Below are 22433 nucleotides of genomic sequence, written 5' to 3' on the forward strand. Positions count from 1 at the left end.
GTAATCTAGATGTCATTGTGCTAGTCAAGTGGATTTTACTTATGTGATCTCCGGAGACTCCTGTGTAAAGGTGACAGTGTGTGCACCGTGTGGGTCTCTTAGGCTATATTTCACAGAATACTTATTCACTGTTATGAATGGCATAGTGAAGTGCTTATTTATATCCCTTTATGATTGCAATGTGTTTTGTATCACAATTTATCTGTGTGCTACTCTAGTGATGTTATTAAAGTAGTTTATTCCTCCTGCACGGTGTAATGGTGACAGTGTGTGCATCGTGTAGTACTTGGCGTGGGCTATGATTGTGATCTGTTGTAGATTATGAAGTTAACTATTGCTATGATAGTGTTGATGTGATCTATTCCTCCTTTCGTAGTGTGAAGGTGACGAGTGTGCATGCTATGTTAGTACTTGGTTTGGTTATGTTGATCTCGTCGTGCACTCTAAGGTTATTTAAATATGAACATCGAATATTGTGGAGCTTGTTAACTCCGGCATTGAGGGTTCGTGTAATCCTACACAGTTAGTGGTGTTCATCATCCAACAAGAGAGTGTAGAGTCTAGCATCTATTTATTTATTCTGTTATGTGATCAATGTTGAGAGTGTCCACTAGTGAAAGTATGATCCCTAGGCCTTGTTCCTAAATATCGCTATCGCTGCTTGTTTCTCGTTTTACTCGCATCTTTACTTCCTGCAATATTACTACCATCAATCGCACGCCGGCAAGCACTTTTCTCAGTGCTGTTACTACTGCTCATACTTATTCATACCACCTGTACTTCACTATCTCTTCGCCGAACTAGTGCACCTATTAGGTGTGTTGGGGACACAAGAGACTTCTTGCTTTGTGGTTGCGAGGGTTGCATGAGAGGGATATCTTTGACCTCTTCCTCCCTGAGTTCGATAAACCTTGGGTGATCCACTTAAGGGAAACTTGCTGCTGTTCTACAAACCTCTGCTCTTGGAGGCCCAACATTGTCTACAAGAATAGAAGCACCCGTAGACATCAATTGCCAATGCTGAAGTACCTCCTGACATTCCCTATGCTGCTAATGGGCTTCAGCTACGGCAGTATCCTCCTGTTGCCACCTACGTCTTTGAGCAGGATCCCTTATCTACTGCACGTGCAGGGGACTTTCTTTGGAGGCAGGTTAAGAGCCTCGGCGACCACTCTCTGTTCCTCGGACTCAATTACCCGATCATTGCCAACCTGGAAGAAGCGTGAATCGAAAGCTCGCCGATGGCACATTGGTTCCATTCATGAGGAAAAACTGCGTCTACACAGCATACCGGAAGATACTTCATAATCAATACCCTAAAATTTTGCGATGCAACCTCCAGCCAAATGAAGCTGAGACTGTGGGAGTTATCAGCCTTCCCAGAGATGGTTGGGATAATGTCCGACAAGCGGCTATGTGGTTTAAGCCTGCTTTAAACATTGCCCGTTCGGTGTTACCTTTAAAAAAACACTGACACACTTTTTTATTATGCTTGAAGTGTTGAGAAGTAGTACACTGTTTTTAGTGTGTACTAGTTTGAATCGGTTTATTTGAACACTCGCCCCGCTTTTGTATTTCGTGTTGCCTTCATATTATAACCCATGCATGGCTGTTTTAGGATTGACTTTATTTCAGCACTATAATTACAATGTGTGTACGTCCTTTATAATATAGCCACCTCTTGTTGATCATACTCATGAGAGGACAATTCCTATTTTTTTCGCCGCTAAAGGGTAAAGTACATCCCTGGGGGCAGTGATTCTTGTTGCAGGCCACTAAACATGCATCAACTACGAGCAAGGAAGTAGATGTGCGACCTAGGTGACTGTGCGGACCCCACATGTGAACCAAAGAAAAAAACATGTCAATACGGAACTGATGTACATACGACAACTCATGTATGATATGTGTATGTACGATTGAGCATCTGGAGGTGTGCTGCCACCTGCTTCCTCACACGAAGGGTTGGATCTTGTGTTTCGTACACGGATCGGACTGAAATTGTCGTGTGCATAGCAAGGTTCATGTCAATAAGGCTGAGTTTGGCATCTAAGTCTAGGCAACAAATACTTTTGGGTTCCAACGGCCATCTACAAGGTATTTGCTATTGGCCTACTTGCTCCGGCTATCGAAGCCCAATAACTACAAATGGGCCTTTCTGCTCATGCAATGTTGGCCCTTTTCTAAAGAACCACAGATCCTATGATTGGCAAAAAACAAAAACACGGAGATTCTACATAAAAGTTGTTTGTATTTATTTTGAATAATTGGGTTGCATTTTTTGATACTGCTCATGGCCAATATGAAAATCCTTGATCGCTCCATACCCACATGGATCACGGTATTTTCAAAAATTCATAAAGTGGATTTGAAATTTAAAACATATCCTAATAATTCCATGATTTATTCTATTAACTTGCAAGATCTTGGAGCGAAAGAGCTTGTATTAGTCTGCTAAAAATAATACGTATAAACCTCGTCATTAATAAGAAATGAAGGTTTATCGTCCAAAGAGGATGCCATGTGGGACCCATGAGCCAGCAGCGTCCTCAAAATTTCAAATGCGGTAGGATATCCAAAAAAAAAGCAAGTATCCCGAAAATAGGGGTAAAAAATAAATCATAGAAAGGAAACATGTGGGGCAGATCTGCCAGCAGCATCCTCATCATTTCAAAGTCGGCAGAGGATCAAAAGAAAAAAAAGGAAAATAGCCAGAAATTAGGGGTCAAAAGTAAATCCAACAAAGGAAACTTTTATTCTTCATAGAAGATGACATGTGGGACCGACTCCGCCAGCCGTCGTCCTCATCGTTTCAAAGGCCGCAGGGGATCAAAAGAAAAAGGCAAATAGCGAGAAATTAGGGGTAAAAAATAAATCCAACAAAGGAAAGGTTTATTGTTCATAGAGGCTGACATGTGGGACCCATGAGCCAGCAGCCTCCTCAATTTCAAAGGCGGCATAGGATCGAAAGAAAAAGGCAAGTGACCAAAAATCATGGGGTAAAAAAATCCAAGAAAAGAAACTTTATTGTACATAGAGGATGACATGCGGGTCCCATGAGCCAGTTACTTACTCAACGTTACAAAGGCGGCATGAGATCGAAAGAAAAAGGAAAGTGACCAAATATCAGGAACAAAAAATAATCCAAGAAAAGAAACTTTTATTGTACATGGAGGATGACATATGGGTCCCATTTTGCAGCAGCGGTCTCAACGTTTCCAAGGCGGCACGGGATCGAAAGAAAAAGGCAAGTGCCAAAACATCAGTAGCCAAAAATAATCCAAGAAAAGAAACTTTATTGTACATAGAGGATGACATGCGGGTCCCATTTTGCAGCAGCGGTCTCAACGTTTCCAAGGCGGCACGGGATCAACAGAAAAAGGAAGTAGCCATAAATCAGGGGTAAAAATAATTCCAAGAAAGGAAACTTTTATTCTACATAGAGGATGACTTGCGGGACCCATGAGCCAGCAGCTTCCTCAACGTTTCAGAGGCGGCATGATACCGAAAGAAAAAAGGCAAGTGATAAATATGAGGTCCCAAAAATAATCCAAGAAAAAATGTTTATTGTACATAGATGATGACATGCGGGTCCCATTTTGCAGCAGCGTTCTCAACGTTTCAAAGTTGGCATGAGATCGAAAGAAAAAGGCAAGTGAAAAATATCAGGAGCCAAAAATAATCCACGAAAGAAACTTTTATTGTGCATAGAGGATGACATGCGGGTCCCATTATGCAGCAGCGGTCTCGACGTTGCCAAGGCGGCATAGGACCAAAAGAAAAAGGAAGTAGGCAGAAATCATGGGGTCAAAAAATCCATGAAAAGAAACATTTATCGTTCTGAGAGGCTGACATGCGGGACCATGAGGCAGCAGCATCCTCAACGTTTCAAAGGCGGCAGGGGATCAAAAGAAAAAGGAAGTAGCCAGAAATTAGGGGGTCTAAAATAAACTCCAAAAAAAGAAAGTTGATTGAACATAGAGGATGACATGCGGGTCCCATGAGTCAGCGGCTTACTCAACGTTTCCAAGGCAGCAGGGGATCAAAAGAAAAAGGAAATAGCCAAAAATCAGAGGGTGAAAAAAATCAAAGAAAAGAAACTTTTATAGTACATAGAGGATGACATGCGGGTCCCATGAGCCAGCAGGTTCCTCAACGTTTCAAACGTGGCATGAGATCGAAAGAAAAAGGCAAGTGACCAAATATCGTGAGCCAAAATAATAATCCAAGAAAAGTAATTTTTATTGTACAAAGAGGATGACATGCGGGTCCCATTTTGCAGCTGCGGTCTCAGCGTTTCGAAGTCGGCATGAGATGGCAAGAAAAAGGTGACAAATATCAGGAGCCAAAAATAATCCAAGAAAAGAAATTATTGTACATAGAGGATGACATGCGGGTCCCATTTAGCAGCAGCGTTCTCAACGTTTCCAAGGTGGCACAGGACCAAAAAAAAGGAAGTAGCTAGAAATCAGGGGGTCAAAAAATCCAAGAAAAGAAAGATTTCAATTGGGCTGGATCTGGCCGTCTGGGCCTTCGAACTATCTTGCTGGACGCCTTTGGACTCGTACAATTTCAGCCCACTCCAAAACAGGAAAGTCCTATGCTTCGCAAAAACAAAAAACAAGGAGATTCAACATATAAGTTTGTTTATTTAAAAATAAAGATTTATTTTTTCCGTTTGCAATAGCTTAGAGCGAAATACACTGTTTATTGTCAGCAAAATAATCAAGATATCACATGTTTCTTGTACGGGGAGGCTGACATCGGGACCCATGAGCCAGCAGCGTCGTCAAAGTTTTAAAGGCGGCAGGGGATCGAAAGAAAAAATAAATCAAAAATCAGTTGGTAAAAAATCGAAGAAAAGAAACATTTATCGTTCTGAGAGGATGACATGCGGGACCCATGTGGCAGCAGCATCCTCAACGTTTCCAATGCGGCACGGGATCCAAAAAAATGGCAAAATAGCCAGAAATTAGGGGTCAAAATAACTCCAAGAAAAGAAAGGTTTATCGTTCATAGAGGCTGACATGTGGGACCCATTAGCCAGCAGAGTCCTCAACGTTCAAAGGCAGCAGGGGATCAAAAGAAAAAGGAAGTAGCCGTAAATTAGGGGTAAAAAATAACTCCAACAAAGGAAACTTTTATTGTTTATAGAGGATGACATGCGGGACCCATGAGCCAGCAGCTTCCTCAACGTTTCGCAGGCGGCATGAGATCGAAAGAAAAAGGAAAGTGACCAAATATCAGGAGCAAAAAATAATCCAAGAAAAGAAACTTTTATTGTACATAGAGGATGACATATGGGTCCCACTAATACAAGCTCTTTCGCTCCAAGATCTTGCAAGTTGATTGTACAAAGAGGATGACATGCGGGCCCCATGTGTCAGCGAGCTTACTCAACGTTTCCAAGACGGCAGTGCATCAAAAGGAAAAAGGAAATAGCCAAAAATCAGAGGGTGAAAAGTAAATCCAACAAAGGAAAGGTTTATTGTTCATAGAGGCTGACATCTGGGACCCATGAGCCAGCAGCGTCCTCTACGTTTCGAAGGTGACTGGGGATCGAAAGAAAAAAAAGGCAAATAGCCAGAAATTAGGGGTAAAAAATAACTCCAAGAAAGGAAATGTTTATTGTTCATAGAGGCTGACATGTGGGTCCCATGAGCCAGCAAAGTCTTCAACGTTTCAAAGGCGGTAGCGGATCAAAAGAAAAAGGAAGTGGCCAGAAATTAGGGGTAAAAAATAACTCCAAGAAAGGAAATGTTTATTGTACATAGAGGATGACATGCGGGTCCCATTTTGCAGCAACGATCTCAACGTTTCCAAGGCGGCACGAGACCAAAAGAAAAATGAAGTAGCCAGAAATCAGGGGGTGAATAAAATCCAAGAAGAAAGATTTCAATTGGGCTGCATCTGGACATCTGGGCCTTCGAACTATCCTGCTTGGCCTTTTGACTCGTAATTTCAGCCCACTCCAAAACAGGAAAGTTCGGAATTTTCTAAAAAAAACAGGAAAGTCCTAAGCTTCGCAAAAACAAAAAAAACAAGGAGATTCAACATATAAGTTTGTTTATGTAAAAATAAAGATTTAATTTATTCGTTTGCAATAGCTCAGAGCGCAATACACTGTTTATTGTCTGCAAAATAATCAAGATATCACATGTTTCTTGTACGGGGAGGCTGACATCGGGGACCCATGAGCCAGCAGCGTCGTCAACGTTTTAAAGGCGGTAGGGGATGGAAAGAAAAAATTAACCAAAAATATGTTGGTACAAAATCCAAGAAAAAGAAACATTTTCGTTCTAAGAGGATGACATGCGGGACCCATGAGGAAGCAGCATCCTCAGCGTTTATTGTTCATAGAGGCTGACATATGGGACCCGTGAGCCAGCAGCGTCCTGAACGTTTTAAAGGCGACAGGAGATCGAAAGAAAAAATAAGCCAAAAATCATTTGGTAAACAAAATCCAAGAAAAGTACATTTACCGTTCTGAGAGGATGACATGCGGGACCCATGAGGCAGCAGCATCCTCAATGATTCCAAGGCGGCAGAGGATCAAAGGAAAAAAAAGGAAATATCCAGAAATTAATTAGGGGTTCAAAATAAATCCATCAAAGAAAACTTTTATTGTTCACAGAGGATGACATGTGGGACCGACCTGCCAACAGCGTCCTCATCGTTTCAAAGGGGCAGGAGATCAAAAGAAAAAGGCAAATAGCCAGAAATTAGGGGTCAAAAATAGCTCCAAGAAAGGAAACTTTTATTGTTCGTAGAGGATGTGCGGGACCCATGAGCCAGCAGCTTACTCAACGTTTCAAAAGCGGCATGAGATCGAAAGAAAAAGTCAAGTGACAAAATATCAGGAGCCAAAGATAATCCAAGAAAAAAACTTTATTGTACATAGAGGATGACATGCGGGTCCCAATTAGCAGCAGCGGTCTCAACGTTTCAAATGCGGCTTGAGATCAAAAGAAAAAGAAAGTTGATTGTACATAGAGAACGACATGCGGGTCCCATGAGTCAGCAGCTCACTCAACGTTTCCAAGGCGGCAGGGGATCAAAAGGAAAGGGAAATAGCCAAAAATCAGAGGGTGAAAAAAAACCCAAGAAAAAAAAACTTTTATAGCACATAGAGGATGACATGCGGGTCCCATGAGCCAGCAGGGTCCTCAACGTTTCAAACGTGGCATGAGATCGAAAGAAAAAGGCAAGTGACCAAATATCAGGAGCCAAAAATAATTCAAGAAAAGAAACTTGATTGTACATAGAGGATGACATGCGTGTCCCAATTAGCAGCAGCGGTATCACCGTTTGAGAAGCGGCAGGGGATCGAAAGAAAAAGGCAAGTGACCAAATATGAGGTGCCAAAAAAATCCAAGAAACGAATGTTTTATAGTACATAGAGGATGACATGCGGGTCCCATGAGCCTGCAGGTTCCTCAACGTTTCAAACTTGCATTAGATCGAAAGAAAAAAGGCAAGTGACCAAATATCAGGAGCCAAAAATAATTCAAGAAAAGAAACTTGATTGTACATAGAGGATGACATGCGGGTCCCATTTAGCAGCAGCGGTATCACCGTTTGAGAGGCTGCACGGGATCGAAAGAAAAAGGCAAGTGACCAAATATGAGGTTCCAAAAAAAATCCTAGAAAAGAAAGTTTTATGGTACATAGAGGATGACATGCGGGTCCCATTTAGCAGCAGCGATATCACCGTTTGAGAGGCTGCACGGGATCGAAAGAAAAAGGCAAGTGACCAAATATGAGGTTCCAGAAAAAATCCTAGAAAAGAAAGTTTTTTAGTACATGCGGGTCCCATTTAGCAGCAGCGGTCTCACCGTTTGAGAGGCGGCAGGAGATCCCGCAGGAGCAGGATCCAGACGTAAACGGACGTACAGCTGGAGATGCCCTAATAGAGTATATAATATATGATTCAAGTACGTCTTTAATTCAAACCTTCCCTCAAAAGAACAAACAACCGTCTTTTTATGCCTATATTTTAGTCTGAGCTAGAGCTGCTCTGATGCCAAGCTTCAAAGAGCGTGCAAATGATGTATGATAATCGGGCCGGGCAGCTCTTCATCAATGTCGATAATTTTCTACCCCTATATTTTCAGTATTCACCTACCTGCCGCAGGGTTTTTTTTTATCTCCCCCCTTCACTCCAGGCAGCCAGCTACCCCAGACCGGAGCCGAGGTCGTCGACGGTTTGGTCTTCCGTCTTGGGCATCCGGGAGCATCTGGACGCGCACCAGGCCACCACTCCTAGCTTCAACGACATCGAGCAGGCCTGTTGCTGCAGCAGCCGCAGGTTCCGCACTTCCGCTGCGGTGTGTGATAAGAAGAAGAAGAACATCACGTGAGTGTCTAATTTCTCATGCCAGATTGTTGTCTTGTTATATTAGAGGCATCTGTGGGTATTTTATTGAGTGAATCCCTGATGCACAACATGCCTAATGGTTATCATGTTAGATGGAGGCTTGTGTGAATATGTGATAGAGGGTCTGTGATGCAAAGAGATGTTTATTTTATTACTAGGACATTTGCCCGTGCTTCGCTACGGGTAAATTTTTTATAGGTCATGAAAATATTCATGTGCCAAAGTCAATGACCATGTTGATTTGCTGCACGTGACATGCGACACCGAGGTTTTCAAATTTTTCGACTGTTTACATGAAAGACTTTAAGTTATGTTCATCTATCATTGCTCGTGAATTGATTACTTTTCAAATATGTTTATAACCTATAGAGAACTTCACTATAGAAAGCCAGATTTTTCTAGATGGAACGAATATATACATAATTTTTCAAGACAAACTAATTCATCTCTATCCACCTCTCCGCTCAGTAGTTTCTCTGGATGGCTATGTTGTCTCGCCATCTTGCAATTGGTGTGATTCCGCACATCTTCTACACTCGGTTGGGTACAAGTTCCATGGATGACTTTATGTGGGACGATGTTGCGGAGAGCATGACTGATTTTTTTTTTGTAACGGCTGGTATAATAGTTCTTTGCATATCCCCCATTTCTTAGCACCAATCCACCGAAAAATAGTTAGTATCTTTATTCTTTTTGCCCATTGAGTATTTTCCTACTTTATTATTAGAGATATACAATGCAAGCGAGTGAATGGAAACAGATAAATATTCAGATGACTAAGAAATAACAACTTCAGAGTCATCACTTAGAGTTATCCCATCAAACTTCAAGATTATTGCATGTGCAATAAAATTGAGAAAATATTGATATGACAACAATTAGCAGATTGCCCATGTGTATCATACCTCAAATCACATGGTGTGGTGCACCTGGACAGCTTCAACGTGATGAGACATATAGTTCAGAACCAACTTTAGATAAAATTCATCATTCTGAGTTCTGAACCTTTCAACATAAGCTGTTTGAATGATCCTAATTAAGGTGTTTGCAAGTTTCTCGTGCTTCAGAAAACCCAAGATCCTTGCGTTCCAGGATACCAAGTTCCACTCATCCATGGCAGAGAAAATCAAGTAGCATTGCTTCGTATCAGCACTTTTAGCAAATGCTAGCCGACTTGGACTGCATGTTTCTTCTACAGTAGTATAACTAATAGGTGTGTGCATATAACTGCTTCAATCTTATGAAATTATCTTTTATCAAGTTGTCCTATTACCGGTCCACAAAGACTGTAGACTTGAGCCACCATGAAATTCAGTAACCATCTACAAGCTTATATGTGCAGTCAACCAAAGAAAGCCACCCGTTGAAGCTGCCTGATCAGATAGAACACGCCAAACTAACATATGCTCAACTCTGTTGGTGGCACCAAGTCCCTAGCAAAGCCTAAACCAGCCACGACTCGGCGAGATGGCGTACGCGAAATCGCAAATACGCTGCAGCCATGAGAACAACACTCACCTTGGGAGCTTGCTGGCCAGGCATCCTAGGCGGGTCGCGTGTGTCTTTTCTGCTCCGCGTGGTCATCACCGTCCCTGGCAGGACGTGCTCCGGTGACAGCCCGCCTCCCGCTGCCATCGTCGTCGTTGGCAGCAGCGCGAGCGCGGAATCTAGGAGACATCTAGCATGGTGGAGACAGGGAGCGCCAGGATTTCGGAACCATGGTTGTGGCGGTCGGTAGAGGTAGAATTCCTTGTTCTAACCAAAATTGGATCGGCTCGTCTGGATTTTCTGTCTCAGTTATGTGGACTCATCGGCTCCGATTGGAGGAAAACTCTCGCGACAGCGTCGCCATGCCAAGATTGCGTCGCTCTTTGCCGGAGGACCTCGCCGCGCGTTTCCGGAGGATCTAGCCACGCGATTCCGGCGGTTCCGGCCCTTGCTCGCAAGTCGCAATGTCGACCGGAACGATTTCACGATTGAAGGAACCGTAGAAGCTAAACAGGGTGGCTTATATCTACCCAGTTGTATCGATCAGAGTCCCTAAAGGTGTCCTTTTCGTGATTGAGTCGATCAAAATACTCCGTACTTCTTCAGGTGCACGTACTCGTTATGGACACTTTTTTTTTTTGAGAACTCGTTATGGACTCATGGATGACCATTGAGAGGTCCACTTCCTGTGTTGACAAACCGATTGTGGACTGATCCAGCAAGGGCAGCCGGATGGAAGAAATTCAGGCCCAGGCCCATCAAAGGCCACACGCGATCCACAAGGTCATAGGGAGACGGAAGTCTGAAGCTTTTTCTTAACTTACCGGTGGCACATGTTGTAATTTGAACGAAAATTAGGGGTAGAAAAAAACGGACCAACAAGAAGCCTTATTTTCTTTATTATTAGGTATAGATTACTGAAGGTTAATTTGCACAACGATTCAGTGAACTAATTAATTTGTACTGCGATTTCTTTGCATACTGTATTTTCTGCACTATTTTTGTAAATAACATCTTAATTCAATGAAAAATTCCATTCTCAGGTTTGTGTTCACCTTCTGAAAAAATGTTGCTCTTTGCCATGTAATATATCAAAATCGGGTGTGGAACCTGTGTGTCTGCTGACCCGATGGGTGGTGGGGACAGGGAAAATTTCTTACTCAGACCTTGCTTGGTTGTCATCGTTTAGAGCATCTCCAGCCGCGTCTCCTAAATGTTTTTGGGGCGCGTCGGATATTTTTTTCGTTCCCAGTCGTGCGCCCAACGGCCCTTTTCGCCCGACGCAATATGGTGTCCGGCAGACTGAGCCCGTCCCCGGTCCACAGTGGACGCTTCGGGCGCGCCAGACACGGAGAGAAGCGAGGCGGGGAGTGGCAGGCCCGACGCGTCAGTGACACACGAACGACGCTCAACCGTCGCTTACCTAGCGACAGTGCAGTTGCCGAGAAGGGGACCGTCGTAGTGGCAACCGCGTCGATCGACGCACGAACCGCCGGAATGGAGAGCGAACTCCGCGGAAGAGCAACCGCAGCCCTCTTCGATATATGCACCGCCATTCATCCCCGCTCAATAAGATCCGTACGTATGCGCATTCGGATCTACAACCGGCCGGCGCCATTCATCTCTCCTCTCCTCTCTGACCATGAGCAACCTCTCTTTGCCATCGGACACTGACAGCGAGGGGAAGCCACCGGGATGGCGCCATTGGTGGGACAGAGTTGCAACGCCTAGCGGCTCTGGTTCCCCACCGACGGATGACTAGGAGGAGGATTGGGAGGCCGACGATGTCCATGAGGAGGAGGGGAAGGCCGTCGCCGTCGACGGCCATGAGAAGGAGGAGGAGGAAGAGGCTGAGGAGGCGGCGGCAAAGAAGGATGCAAGGGCCCCGACGAAGGCAAAGGAGAAGGCGGAGACGCAGCCGGCGGGCACCGACGACGATAAATACAGCAAGGACTCCTTGTCGGAGGGGGACACAAGATCCTCCGACGCGTCGAACGCCACGCCCTCTTCGGAAGAGGTGACGAGCAGGAAGTGCCTCCGTGAGGACGACGAGGCGGGACAATCAAAGAAGAAGTAGCTAAAAAAATTAGTTCATATTTTTCAAAATTTTTATATGTAATTTGTTACAGTATGTTGCACTACTTTGAAAATCTTGATTGTACCTATAAATTCCTTCTCTATATTGAAATTAAAATACAAAAAAATAAATAATGATTTACTTTTGTTTGGAGGGGCGCGTTTGGAGGACGCGGCTGGGAAGCGATGTCCCCCAAACACGGCACGAAAAAAGCGTCCCCAAGCGCTCGATCCAGCGTCGGTTTAGAAAACAATTTGGGGAATGCATCTGCAAATGCTCTTAGTTTCCAACAGGGTATCACCACGGGATTTGAGTGGAAAAATTTGCATCACTCTAACCCCTGGCAGGTTGAAGCCCTTTCTGCACCCGCTACGGGAAAAAAGGCACTGCCGTGCGATGGTATGAAACTAAATGGCAAAGAATGGCGACATGATAAAGAATGAAGAAACGCACGGCAAAGATCCCTCAGGGCGCATGGTAAAGAAAATATCGACGGCAAGGCCGTATCAAGGCGCACGACAAAGCCGCTAAACACGGCAAAGCACAAACGGCATCGCCGTGCACCCCTTTGCCTAGTGTTTTTAACAAAAGCAGAATAAAGCAAGCCTTTGCCTAGTGTTTTTAACAAACGAACGATAAAGAAGGCTTTGCCTAGTGTAAGCGCACAGTAAAGATGTAAAACTGGATTTCTTCTCAGCTCAAAAGACGTGGCGTGGTATAGTTATCAACAAATGAACACTTAGCCCAGTGGCAAGGTTGCACGTTTACCCTACTTTGCGTCCTAGGTTTGAATCCCAGACCGGTCAGTTTGGAGCATTTTTTTTAGATAAAACATGTTTGGCACACAGCAAAGAAATGACCTTTGCCGTGCAACGTTGGAGTCGCACTGCAAAGAAGTCTTTGCCGTCAATGGCATTGCCGTGTGGTTTCGCATGGCAAAGCTTTTACCGTGCATATAGGACCCTTTGCCGTGCAAATAGTTGCATATTAAAGTCTTGTTTTCCCGTAATGACCAATCCCCTCCACAAAGCCTGACCTTGGTTATAACAACACAACATGTAACTGACCACCACGGGGTTGCTGGGATTTGGAAATAGCAGCACAACAAGGCGAGAACAATATATTCAACAAAAAAAACATCTAGAAAGATGGATGATAATCATAGGGAATATTTCTCCCTGAGGTAGGGTATGGGTATGGAGATAGGGATAGGGATGGGCTGGGAGGAGTTGAATAGGGATGGGGGAGAAATGGCACCCCGGAGGGGGCGCACACATGTTGACAGACTTTTACTTCGGTGTGTCCTCTTCTACAAACTTCGGCTCCATCTGGACAGCTAGAAATTTCTTATACCTCTTCGCGGGCAACCTTATCTCTTCAACTTTAGTGGTTGGGAGGCGGAGGGGGAGTACACCGGAGTACACCCTGTGGTAACTGGAGAAATATTAGAAAAATGGCCGGTCAATAAACTGTCCTACAATTCCCCCTCTCCCCTCTCAACCTTCTACAATACCTTGAGAGTCGTTGAGAACTCACTGGCTCCTCCCCCTCTCCTCTCCGGCGGCTCTGCTGACCGGAGGCGTTGGGGGAGAGGAGGCCGGCCTCTTGTATATAGTAGTTTAGGTTTCCTTCGAGTTTGTATGGCTGTTTGTCGGTCTGGCGTGATGCCGTGTATCTGGAGGGTTGGGTGGCCGGAGCTAGCGAGCAACTCGGGTTGGCCAGTGGCAGCGTTTCTCCTCTTTGTGCTGCTCCGGTGGTCAGAGGAACAAGCAGCGGAGGAGATCTCTTCTACACCTCCAACCAATGAGCTCGGTGGAGCTCGATTTCGATCCGATCTCGTCAGACCTGGCCGCCATGGTGGAGGCCAGAGCTTGGTGGCGGCTAGATCTCGAGCTCTAGGGATCTTTGAAGCTTCTTCCGGTGAAGGAACTCAACATCGGCTTCATGGCGCCGCTGCTCCAACAGGCCAAAGGGGCCCCTTCGCACCGCGGAGCTCCCTGCTCCTGCGGCTCTTCTTTCTCCAGGCCAGTGAGCCAATGCGGAGGATCTTCATCTGCCTCACCGTGGCGTTCATCGGCGACCTTGCCCCAAGTGGTGCCGTCCCCGGCGGCATGGTTCATGGCTGCGGCATCGAGGTCAAGCACGGACGGTGGAGAAGGACCCGATCGTGTTTAATTTTTCTTCTCAAGGTCCTTTGTAGAAAAAGAGAGGGCTTCTTCGTAATTTCAAGTTCTATGAGACCTCTCCATGTAATCTGTACCCACCACATGAAATGAAGCTTTTGGGTCCTATTAGACCCTTTCCCTGTTAAAAAAAAAAGAATGGCCGGTCGATGAGGCTAGTACGGGTGAAGTCCATCATATCCCAATAAGAATACTCCATAATCAAGTTACCACTAGAAACAGGGAGAAAAAAGAATGGCGGGTCGATGAGGCTAGTAGCTCACTCTATTTAGAAATAGTAATTCCATTTTGTTAGTCGACACTATCCATCCGATCAATATCTTACTGATTTATATTTGAACAACTTTAGATGGTCCCTAAATAAACCATATGAAGTCTATGTACATGACCTCCTTTTATCATTTTCTATAGCAACTTGATCATCGGTTTTTCTGGGATATTTTGGATCACATTTAAGATTGTAATTAAGCACTGGCACATTTAAGACCCATGAAAAATCTTTAAGATTGGCAGACATATTTTAGACTATTAGTAGTGCAAGTAACTTCACTAGTAACTAAGTGTCCAATTCAGCAAATCTGCTTATGTAACGGTGAGTTAATGAGAACAGAAGAGAAGAGGATTGAGTAACATAGCTAGTTACTGTAACATCACACTTCCTAATATATAATGACTCTACAAGCTAATTAATTCATACATCTATGATACTACTTTGATGTTACTAACCACTATGAAGGTGGTAACATAGAATAGTAACATTTTTTCGATAAAGAGAATATATTAATATCAAAAGATACCAATTACACCTAGCCTATGCGCAACAACACAACACACTAATGGAAGTACGGATGCACACAGCCAAAAAAAGAACTAAGAAAGAAAAGTCCCGCTATAGTATCCCATGCCTAGCAACAGTAATACATCCACCCCCTAGACAACACCTGGAATACAGACTCGCCAAAAGCGACGCCTCCAAGAAGGGAGCAGTGCACCATCGCCGTCGTCGCCCAGTCAAAAATCTTAGGTTTTTACCCTGAAGATAGTCCCTGCTCTCAAAACAATGCCTCCAACAAGGTCATTGTCAAGCACAACCAGTTAAGGCTAGACCTTGGGTTTTCACCCTGAAAGTTAGGACTCTGAACTTCACCTGTGCTGCCGCCCCCACTTTCATACCACTGCTGCGAATCCCGGAACACCAAGCAAGTTCCTCAACATCGCGGAGACTTGAACCTTCTTTAGCTAATCCCCCAATCCCGCCTTCATGAAATTCTCTGCTTCTGACTTCACCATGGACCAAAGTCTCTTGATGTCAACACAGAACAGAGCTTCACGCCGCTCCCTCTGGAACCAAACGGTCGGAATAAAAGCATGGATGCGCGCGACCGAATACCACCCGATCATGTGAACTCTAGGCAAAAGATGCACTGTTCCATTCACTGTCGGAGTCTTCCGGAACTCATCACTCCGGCTAGATGAAGAAAGATCGACATCCAGAACGTCTTGATGTTCGCGAAAGAAGAACCCTAGGACCACCACCATGAAAGCCGGAACGGCCGCCCCCCACGTCGTCGCCATGGCTGGGAACCGTGGTCAATCTTCCTCCTCCAACCCGGTCGGTGGAGGCCAGCAGCGATCCCGCGGCCGCCGTTTCCCCGCCGAGTTCCGCCACACCACAACGTCTCCCGCCATGATCTAGGTGAAGTAGCCAAAGGCCACCGTCACCAGACCCGCCGTCCACCGTCGCCGCCCCTGGAAGACCCCGCCTCCGCGCGAAGGGGAGTCCATGAAAGCGCCACCACCGTCTCTGCCTTTGGCAGCCGGACGCGGCCGCCACCGCCGACCCCGACAGCGGCAGCGGCTAGGAGGAGGAAGATGGGCCGCCTCTTCTTGGGTTTGGGTCGTCGCCCGGAGTCGCCTCGCGCTAGACGACCTAGGGCGAAGGTGGGAAGGGAGGAGAGGGGATGGGAGGGGACGGTGTTGGAGGGAGGGAGGGGCAGCGGCGGCGCTGGGAGGGTGGAGGGGCGGCTGCTAGGTCAGGCAGTCATAGAGTAGTAACATGTGCATGTTAGAGCAGCTCTAATAGAACCCATAAAACAGGCCGAAACCGAAAAAGACCGACGAATTTACGGGTTCAGGCCAAAACTGAGCCAGAACGGAGCCCGAACTCGCGGCCTGGCCCGTAAAACGAGTTCGGGGGCCCGAGAAACTCGGCGGCCTCCCCGTATTAAAAGGCGCCGCGGGGAAGTTCGGTTTCCAAACCCTACTACCCTCCACCGCTACCACTTCCGCTGCCGCCACTCCCCCTCCTCTCCGACGAGCAATTCTGCCCCGTTGACGCCGCTGCCGCCGCCACCCCTCTGTCCGCAATGGGCCGCGCAAGACACGTAGGTAGGGGAGGGGGCGAATCGGCGGCGGGAAGCCAGCTCCGCGTCCGCCGGGTGTACGGTCGGAGGCGGTGCGGGCGAGGTGGGTGCGCTCCGACGGCGCTTGGAAGTGGGCGGCACGGAAGTGGCTGCGTGCTTTCGTGCGCCGGGCAGCGCGCGAGGTGGGGCGCGAATGAGAAGCCAAGGAGGCGCCCCCCGCCGGCTCGTGCAAGCCGCCGCTGCCGGCGCTCCCCCGTGCGGCGACGGCAATGACTACAACGACGATGACAATGCAGTCGGGCCGCCTCTAGCCTGCGGGAGCTCGGCGGAGGCGGCGGCGTTCAAGGTGGCCGCGCTCATTGTCGCGTAGGAGTCGCCGGCATGGAAAACCCTCCACTGCCGCTAGAACTGCCCCGGTGACAATCTGGGGCCTAATCTAGTAGTTTAGGTCTAAAATTATCGAATGTAGGTAGAACTGCTACGTATTTTGCCAAGTTTAATGTAATAATTGATGAATGTTGCTCGATCGGAGTAAAATGGGTTTAATCTCGCAAAATCGTCGCATCATAATTTTCCCGGGTCGTTTGATTTTAGCTTTTCACGTTTTCGGTTTCTAATATGCGCCATGACAAAATACAACTGAACTGAACAATTTGGGAGACCGAACTTCAGGATTTCGGTTCGCAGATATACGGGCTCTGCTAGAGATGCTCTTACTACTATATGTTACTACCCACTATGACTAGTCTTAGACACCGCAAGTGGTACATAATACATGATGGCGCATGGGGTTGCCTAAGTTGCTTAAACTTTTCTTAAATCAAAATCACATTGTTCCTATGACCACATACAGAATAAATTAACAAGACGATTGAGTAGCCCAGACAATGAAGAACATCAGTATACTGCTTATTTTAGTGGGATAAGAGTATAAGTGTTCCAACATGTACCACGCTTATTTGGTGGGATTAAAATATGAAAGGATTATTTTTAAAATAGAATTCAGCTCGCAGGGAACAAGGTAAAGGAACACCTGCCGGAAACATCTTATAAGAATCACATGCAAAAACAAACATCGCATCCTTGTAAAAAAAAAGCATCGTGTATAGTTGAGAAAAAATAACCAAGATAACCGCGCAGGTCACTCCACTGGTTACTCCTAACGGAATAACCATATCTTTGGTTTAAGTATGCATACACTGGATCGGTCATTTGATTCTTCTTATACACCTGCCTTGAGCTCTCCCTCCTAAATCTAGCAATTTTATTGTTGTTATGTGTTATATCTTGCTGCCATAAGCCGTATCTAGATTCATACGGTATGCCTTCATAAATTTGCGCGCGTGTGCTAGACACTATTTGATATGCATATGGTTTAATTTCTTGCTTGCAGGTTGCCGTATCAATGGTCACACCAGCTCCAGGTCCAGCTGGAGCACCGATGCAATCTTGGCTAGAGAAGTGGAGTGAATGGGAGATCCAAGCTGTCGTTGCTGTCAGCTTCAGTCTGCAGGTTGTCCTCTTCTTACTCGCAGGAATCCGTCGCTACAGCATCTCGTCTGTTCTGAAGGTCTTCCTCTGGCTGGTATATCTTCTTGCTGATACCGTTGCTATCTATGCCATCGGGCACATGTCTGCATCATTGTCGAGAACATCATCTGACAAGCACCAGCTGGTAGCGTTTTGGGCGCCGTTCCTCCTGCTGCACCTCGGCGGCCAGGACACCATCACTGCTTATGCGCTAGAGGACAATGAACTCTGGCTGCGCCACCTGCTAAATATGTTTTTGCAGGTCGCTGGCACAGGGTATGTGCTCCACAAGTACATCATTGTGGACAGGGCAACCATTGTCTCTCCCGCTGTGCTTGTTGCGGTGGCCGGATTTGTCAAGTATAGTGAGAGGATATGGGCACTCAGGTGTGCAAGCAAGGGTTCCGATGGGCCCAATCGGAATGTTATGAAACCGAAATACGAACCAAGAGACTGCTTCAACAGAAACAAAAAATTTAGAACTTGTGCATTTATTGTGATGACTGCACACGAGTTGCGCTATGTACTTGTCAAGCCTTTGATCATAGACAGGAATGAGGCGTCAATAGTTTGGAGTCCTGAGACAGTCAAGCTACTAACTGATCATGTAGAGGAACGGCTTGATTATGTAGAGGAAGATATATTGGCACAGGAGAAGCGGCATATAGAGGAGGTGTACAGAGCAATCGAGGTGGAGCTCGCCTTAGCGTACGACATGCTCTATACCAAGGCACAAGTAATCCACACATGGTATGGCTACCTCATCCGTGGTATTTCCTTTGTGTCTTGCTTCGGCGCTCTTGTGGCCTTCGCAGGAAGCAAAAGAGACCATTCATGCACTCCTGATATTATTATCACTTTTGTTCTTCTGGTCGGAGCTTGCGCCCTGGAGCTCGCATCAGCTTTGAAGGTGATTGGGTCAACCTGGACATATGCCATCCTCAGAAGCTATAGATGGAAGTGGTTGGCTAATGCAATTCTGTTTGCACGCTACCGCCTCATCGTCGTCAAGGATGGAAGGTGGTCCAATGCGGTCGGGCAATATGACTTCATATCATTTTGTGACAGCGACAAAACCAAGCTCAAGGGAAGAATGGCCGGATGGATTGGGCTGGAGGACTGGTGGAACAAAGTTCACTACACCAAACATGTCAAGCTGTCACCTGCCCTGAAGGAATTTGTATGGGGCTTGCTCAGAGGTGAGAAGAGTGATATCGTAAAAATTGAAGACGTGGCCATTCGGAGTGGATATTGGGCTCGCAGGTTGACAGGCTTCAACCAAAGCGAAAAGCTCGATTGGAGCTTGAGGATGGAATTTCATAATTGCGTGTTTATCTGGCACATAGCCACGCGCACCTTCCTGCGCTGCCCTGCCGTCAAATCGAAGCTGGTTGACAGGGGCATGGCCGAAGCGGTCAGTACTCTCTCTGATTACATGATGTACCTCCTTGTCCAGCACCCTGACATCCTGCCCACGAATGCTGCTGCTCGTAGCCTGTTTCAGCAAACCTACACCAGTGTCCTCGAGGAACTGGAACCGTGTGAGAACAGAATAAACTACTCCAACTCCAATCCGTATATTGACAGTGAGCTGACGAGCGGCCGCTTGGATTCTAACCCGGGTGGAGCTGTGGTGGGGAAAGCACGCATCATTGTTGAAACAATGCTCAGCATGGAGTTGGGATTCACACATATTCTAGTGATACTTGGAGCAGTGTGGACGGAGATGTTGTGCTATGCAGCAACTAATGCATTTGGGGATTTCCACGCCAGGCAGCTGAGCAATGGTGGCGAGTTTGTTACCCATATACTGCTCCTCATTAAATATTGCTCTGCTATATCCCCGATAGATAGTGAAGTTACGCTACAGAGGTGCTGCCGTGCTGGTGATCAACCTGCGGATGTTGCTGCCCACGTCGAGCCTGGGGAGGAGGTTGCTGCCCACGTCGAGTTGAATGTGCACAATGATCGTGAGGAAGAGATCACTGAATTCCGCTGACCGGTAGAGCGTAGTGACAATCTGGGAAGTTGTTCTCCTCCTCAAATTCTGCATTTGTAATTCCATGTTCCTTGTTGCGTGAATTTGTAATTCCAACCTGATTTCAGTCCTACCATTGTTCGTGAAGTATTAAAATGATTTGAATTCTTTGAAACTTTGAAATATGAACTTTGAGTGTTTGTAAATAAAGGGCTACGTGTTGCTTAGCTTACGTTTTAAGTTTTCCATCTTAAGTGTCATATATGAGAAGTACAAGCTGTAATTCCCATTGCTCTCGTACCGCACCAGTCATTTTTGCGCTTGTGCATGATAGGATTTTATAGAGCTACGTCCATAATGTTTCTCATCACACATGTAAATAGATTACACATAAAAATGTACATGTACAAAAAAGATAGCCACATTATAAGAGAACAAATGAGATTCTTGTTCGCTTAAAATGCAATTCAATGAAAATTCATTGTTCGACACCATATGCATAATAAGCAACTCGATAATTTTCTCTTATATTTTAATACCATGCACAACTAAGAAATAATGCGCAAATACAGTTATGAACTGAAATATTATTTTATTCCACGATTGCACCCGCTCTAGCTCCAAGGACGCTGCGAGAAACTTGCTCTATCACCCAAATGCAGAAGGGATTCCTTGCTCCATACTATGTCTTCTCTCTTTGATCGTGGAAGAAAAAGAAATGTAAAACTCCACTTTCGTTACATGTACTCCAGTGTAAAATCATAAATTTCGAGAGTGCCTTAGATTTTTTTATTTTTGTCTCAAGCACAACACATGCGATTTATGATTGACAATATGAACATAACAAGGTAGAGTAAAACAACATATGCACAAAAACTTGCATCATGGTTTTGGTATCCTTTTTTCGCGATTAGGTGATATATTGGCACAAGAGGAATTGCAATTTTTTTGCTTCAGCTACAACCAATATGTCTCATCATTTTTCAAATGTGTCTTGGGATTTTTTTGTGATGAAATTAGTGTTCTTTTCTTGATGTCCTTTGAAATAACTGAATATGGAAATTTAAGTGTATATCCACTTAACTATATGGCTCTAGATCATAGAAAGCCTGAATAAATTCGCAACATAAACTCTGAATAAACTTGCAGTATCATGTAAGAGAGAGAACGATGCCCAGATCTTAGGTTGAAACAATAATTATTATTAGAAAGAGGTTCCGCCAGAAGATTGGGTTGGCCTGGGCATGATACCGAAGGCTTTGATTGTTGGTGGCAGTAAGGTGAACACCATTTATCTTCAGGACATGCTCCATCTACATTCTACCATGAACCTAGAAATAAACTTAGTTTCCTGCAGACTATAAAGATCAAACAATACACTTGCAAGGAGTACCTCTGTAAGTAAAATTGAAGCATATGCCAAACATCTCCCATGTTCCCAACTCCTTGCATATCAGGAGGAAGTATTTTATGTCGAGATCAGTTACTACAGAACTGTATCATCACCACTCGAGCAGACACAATAGATATGTCATTCACCAATTACAAACTATTTCACCCTCCTATGCGGCTGTGGTATCAGAGGGAGTAAAAAACTTCTCACGTGAAGAGATTATAGCGTTCGGAGGAATTCCAGAGCCAAGGGCGTCGAACGTGCGTTCAAGCGCGAGGATTGGGGCTCAAGCTACAGCGGATCACACGCAGGCCCTGATCACACGCAAATGGAGCGGGCAATGTATGCTGCTCAGCGTCGGTCTTACCAAAATTCTATAGGTATGTCATCGAATAAAAGTGCATCTTTATTATCTTTTTCTACCGAACAAATTATTAGTAATGCTAGTTCTTTGGGCGTTTCTTTGGGTACCACAGGGAATGAGGCAATCAAGTCGGCTAAAGTGATTTTAGATAATGAATTGAATAGGTCACTTACCATGTTACATACAAGTACGGAGAGTACCTCTTTAAATGAAAATATGCAGCAGTGTTTAATTGTCAATAAGGCCTCAAATTTGTGTGAGGACTTAGTTGATGAAGAGGATATAGTTGATGAAAATATACTAGATGTACCTATACCAAATAATGCTCATAAAAGACGAGAGGAAAAAGAAGTCTTATGATAAGACTAATTTAAGGAGAAGCAATAGAGTAAAGTTTAAAAAAGTGTATTCTTAAAATGACAGGATTAAGGGGTATGTCATGGAACAGTGAAGGTTCTAAGGATCCTGGGAAGCACCTGTTTGTGAAGGAGGCTATCCGGGAACATCGACTAGATTTTATTGCTTTGTTAGAGACGGGCCGTTCAAATTTTTCAAGATCTTTTTTGAGTAGCCTAGCCGGTACAACGGACTTTGGCTGGTTTTGTCTTCCGCCTTGTGGGAGGTCCGGGGGGATTTTAATTGGCATTAATACTGCAACTCTACTGGTGAAAAATGTGGAT

This window comes from Lolium rigidum, chromosome 1, assembly GCF_022539505.1.
Source record: "Lolium rigidum isolate FL_2022 chromosome 1, APGP_CSIRO_Lrig_0.1, whole genome shotgun sequence".
Classification (NCBI taxonomy): domain Eukaryota; kingdom Viridiplantae; phylum Streptophyta; class Magnoliopsida; order Poales; family Poaceae; genus Lolium; species Lolium rigidum.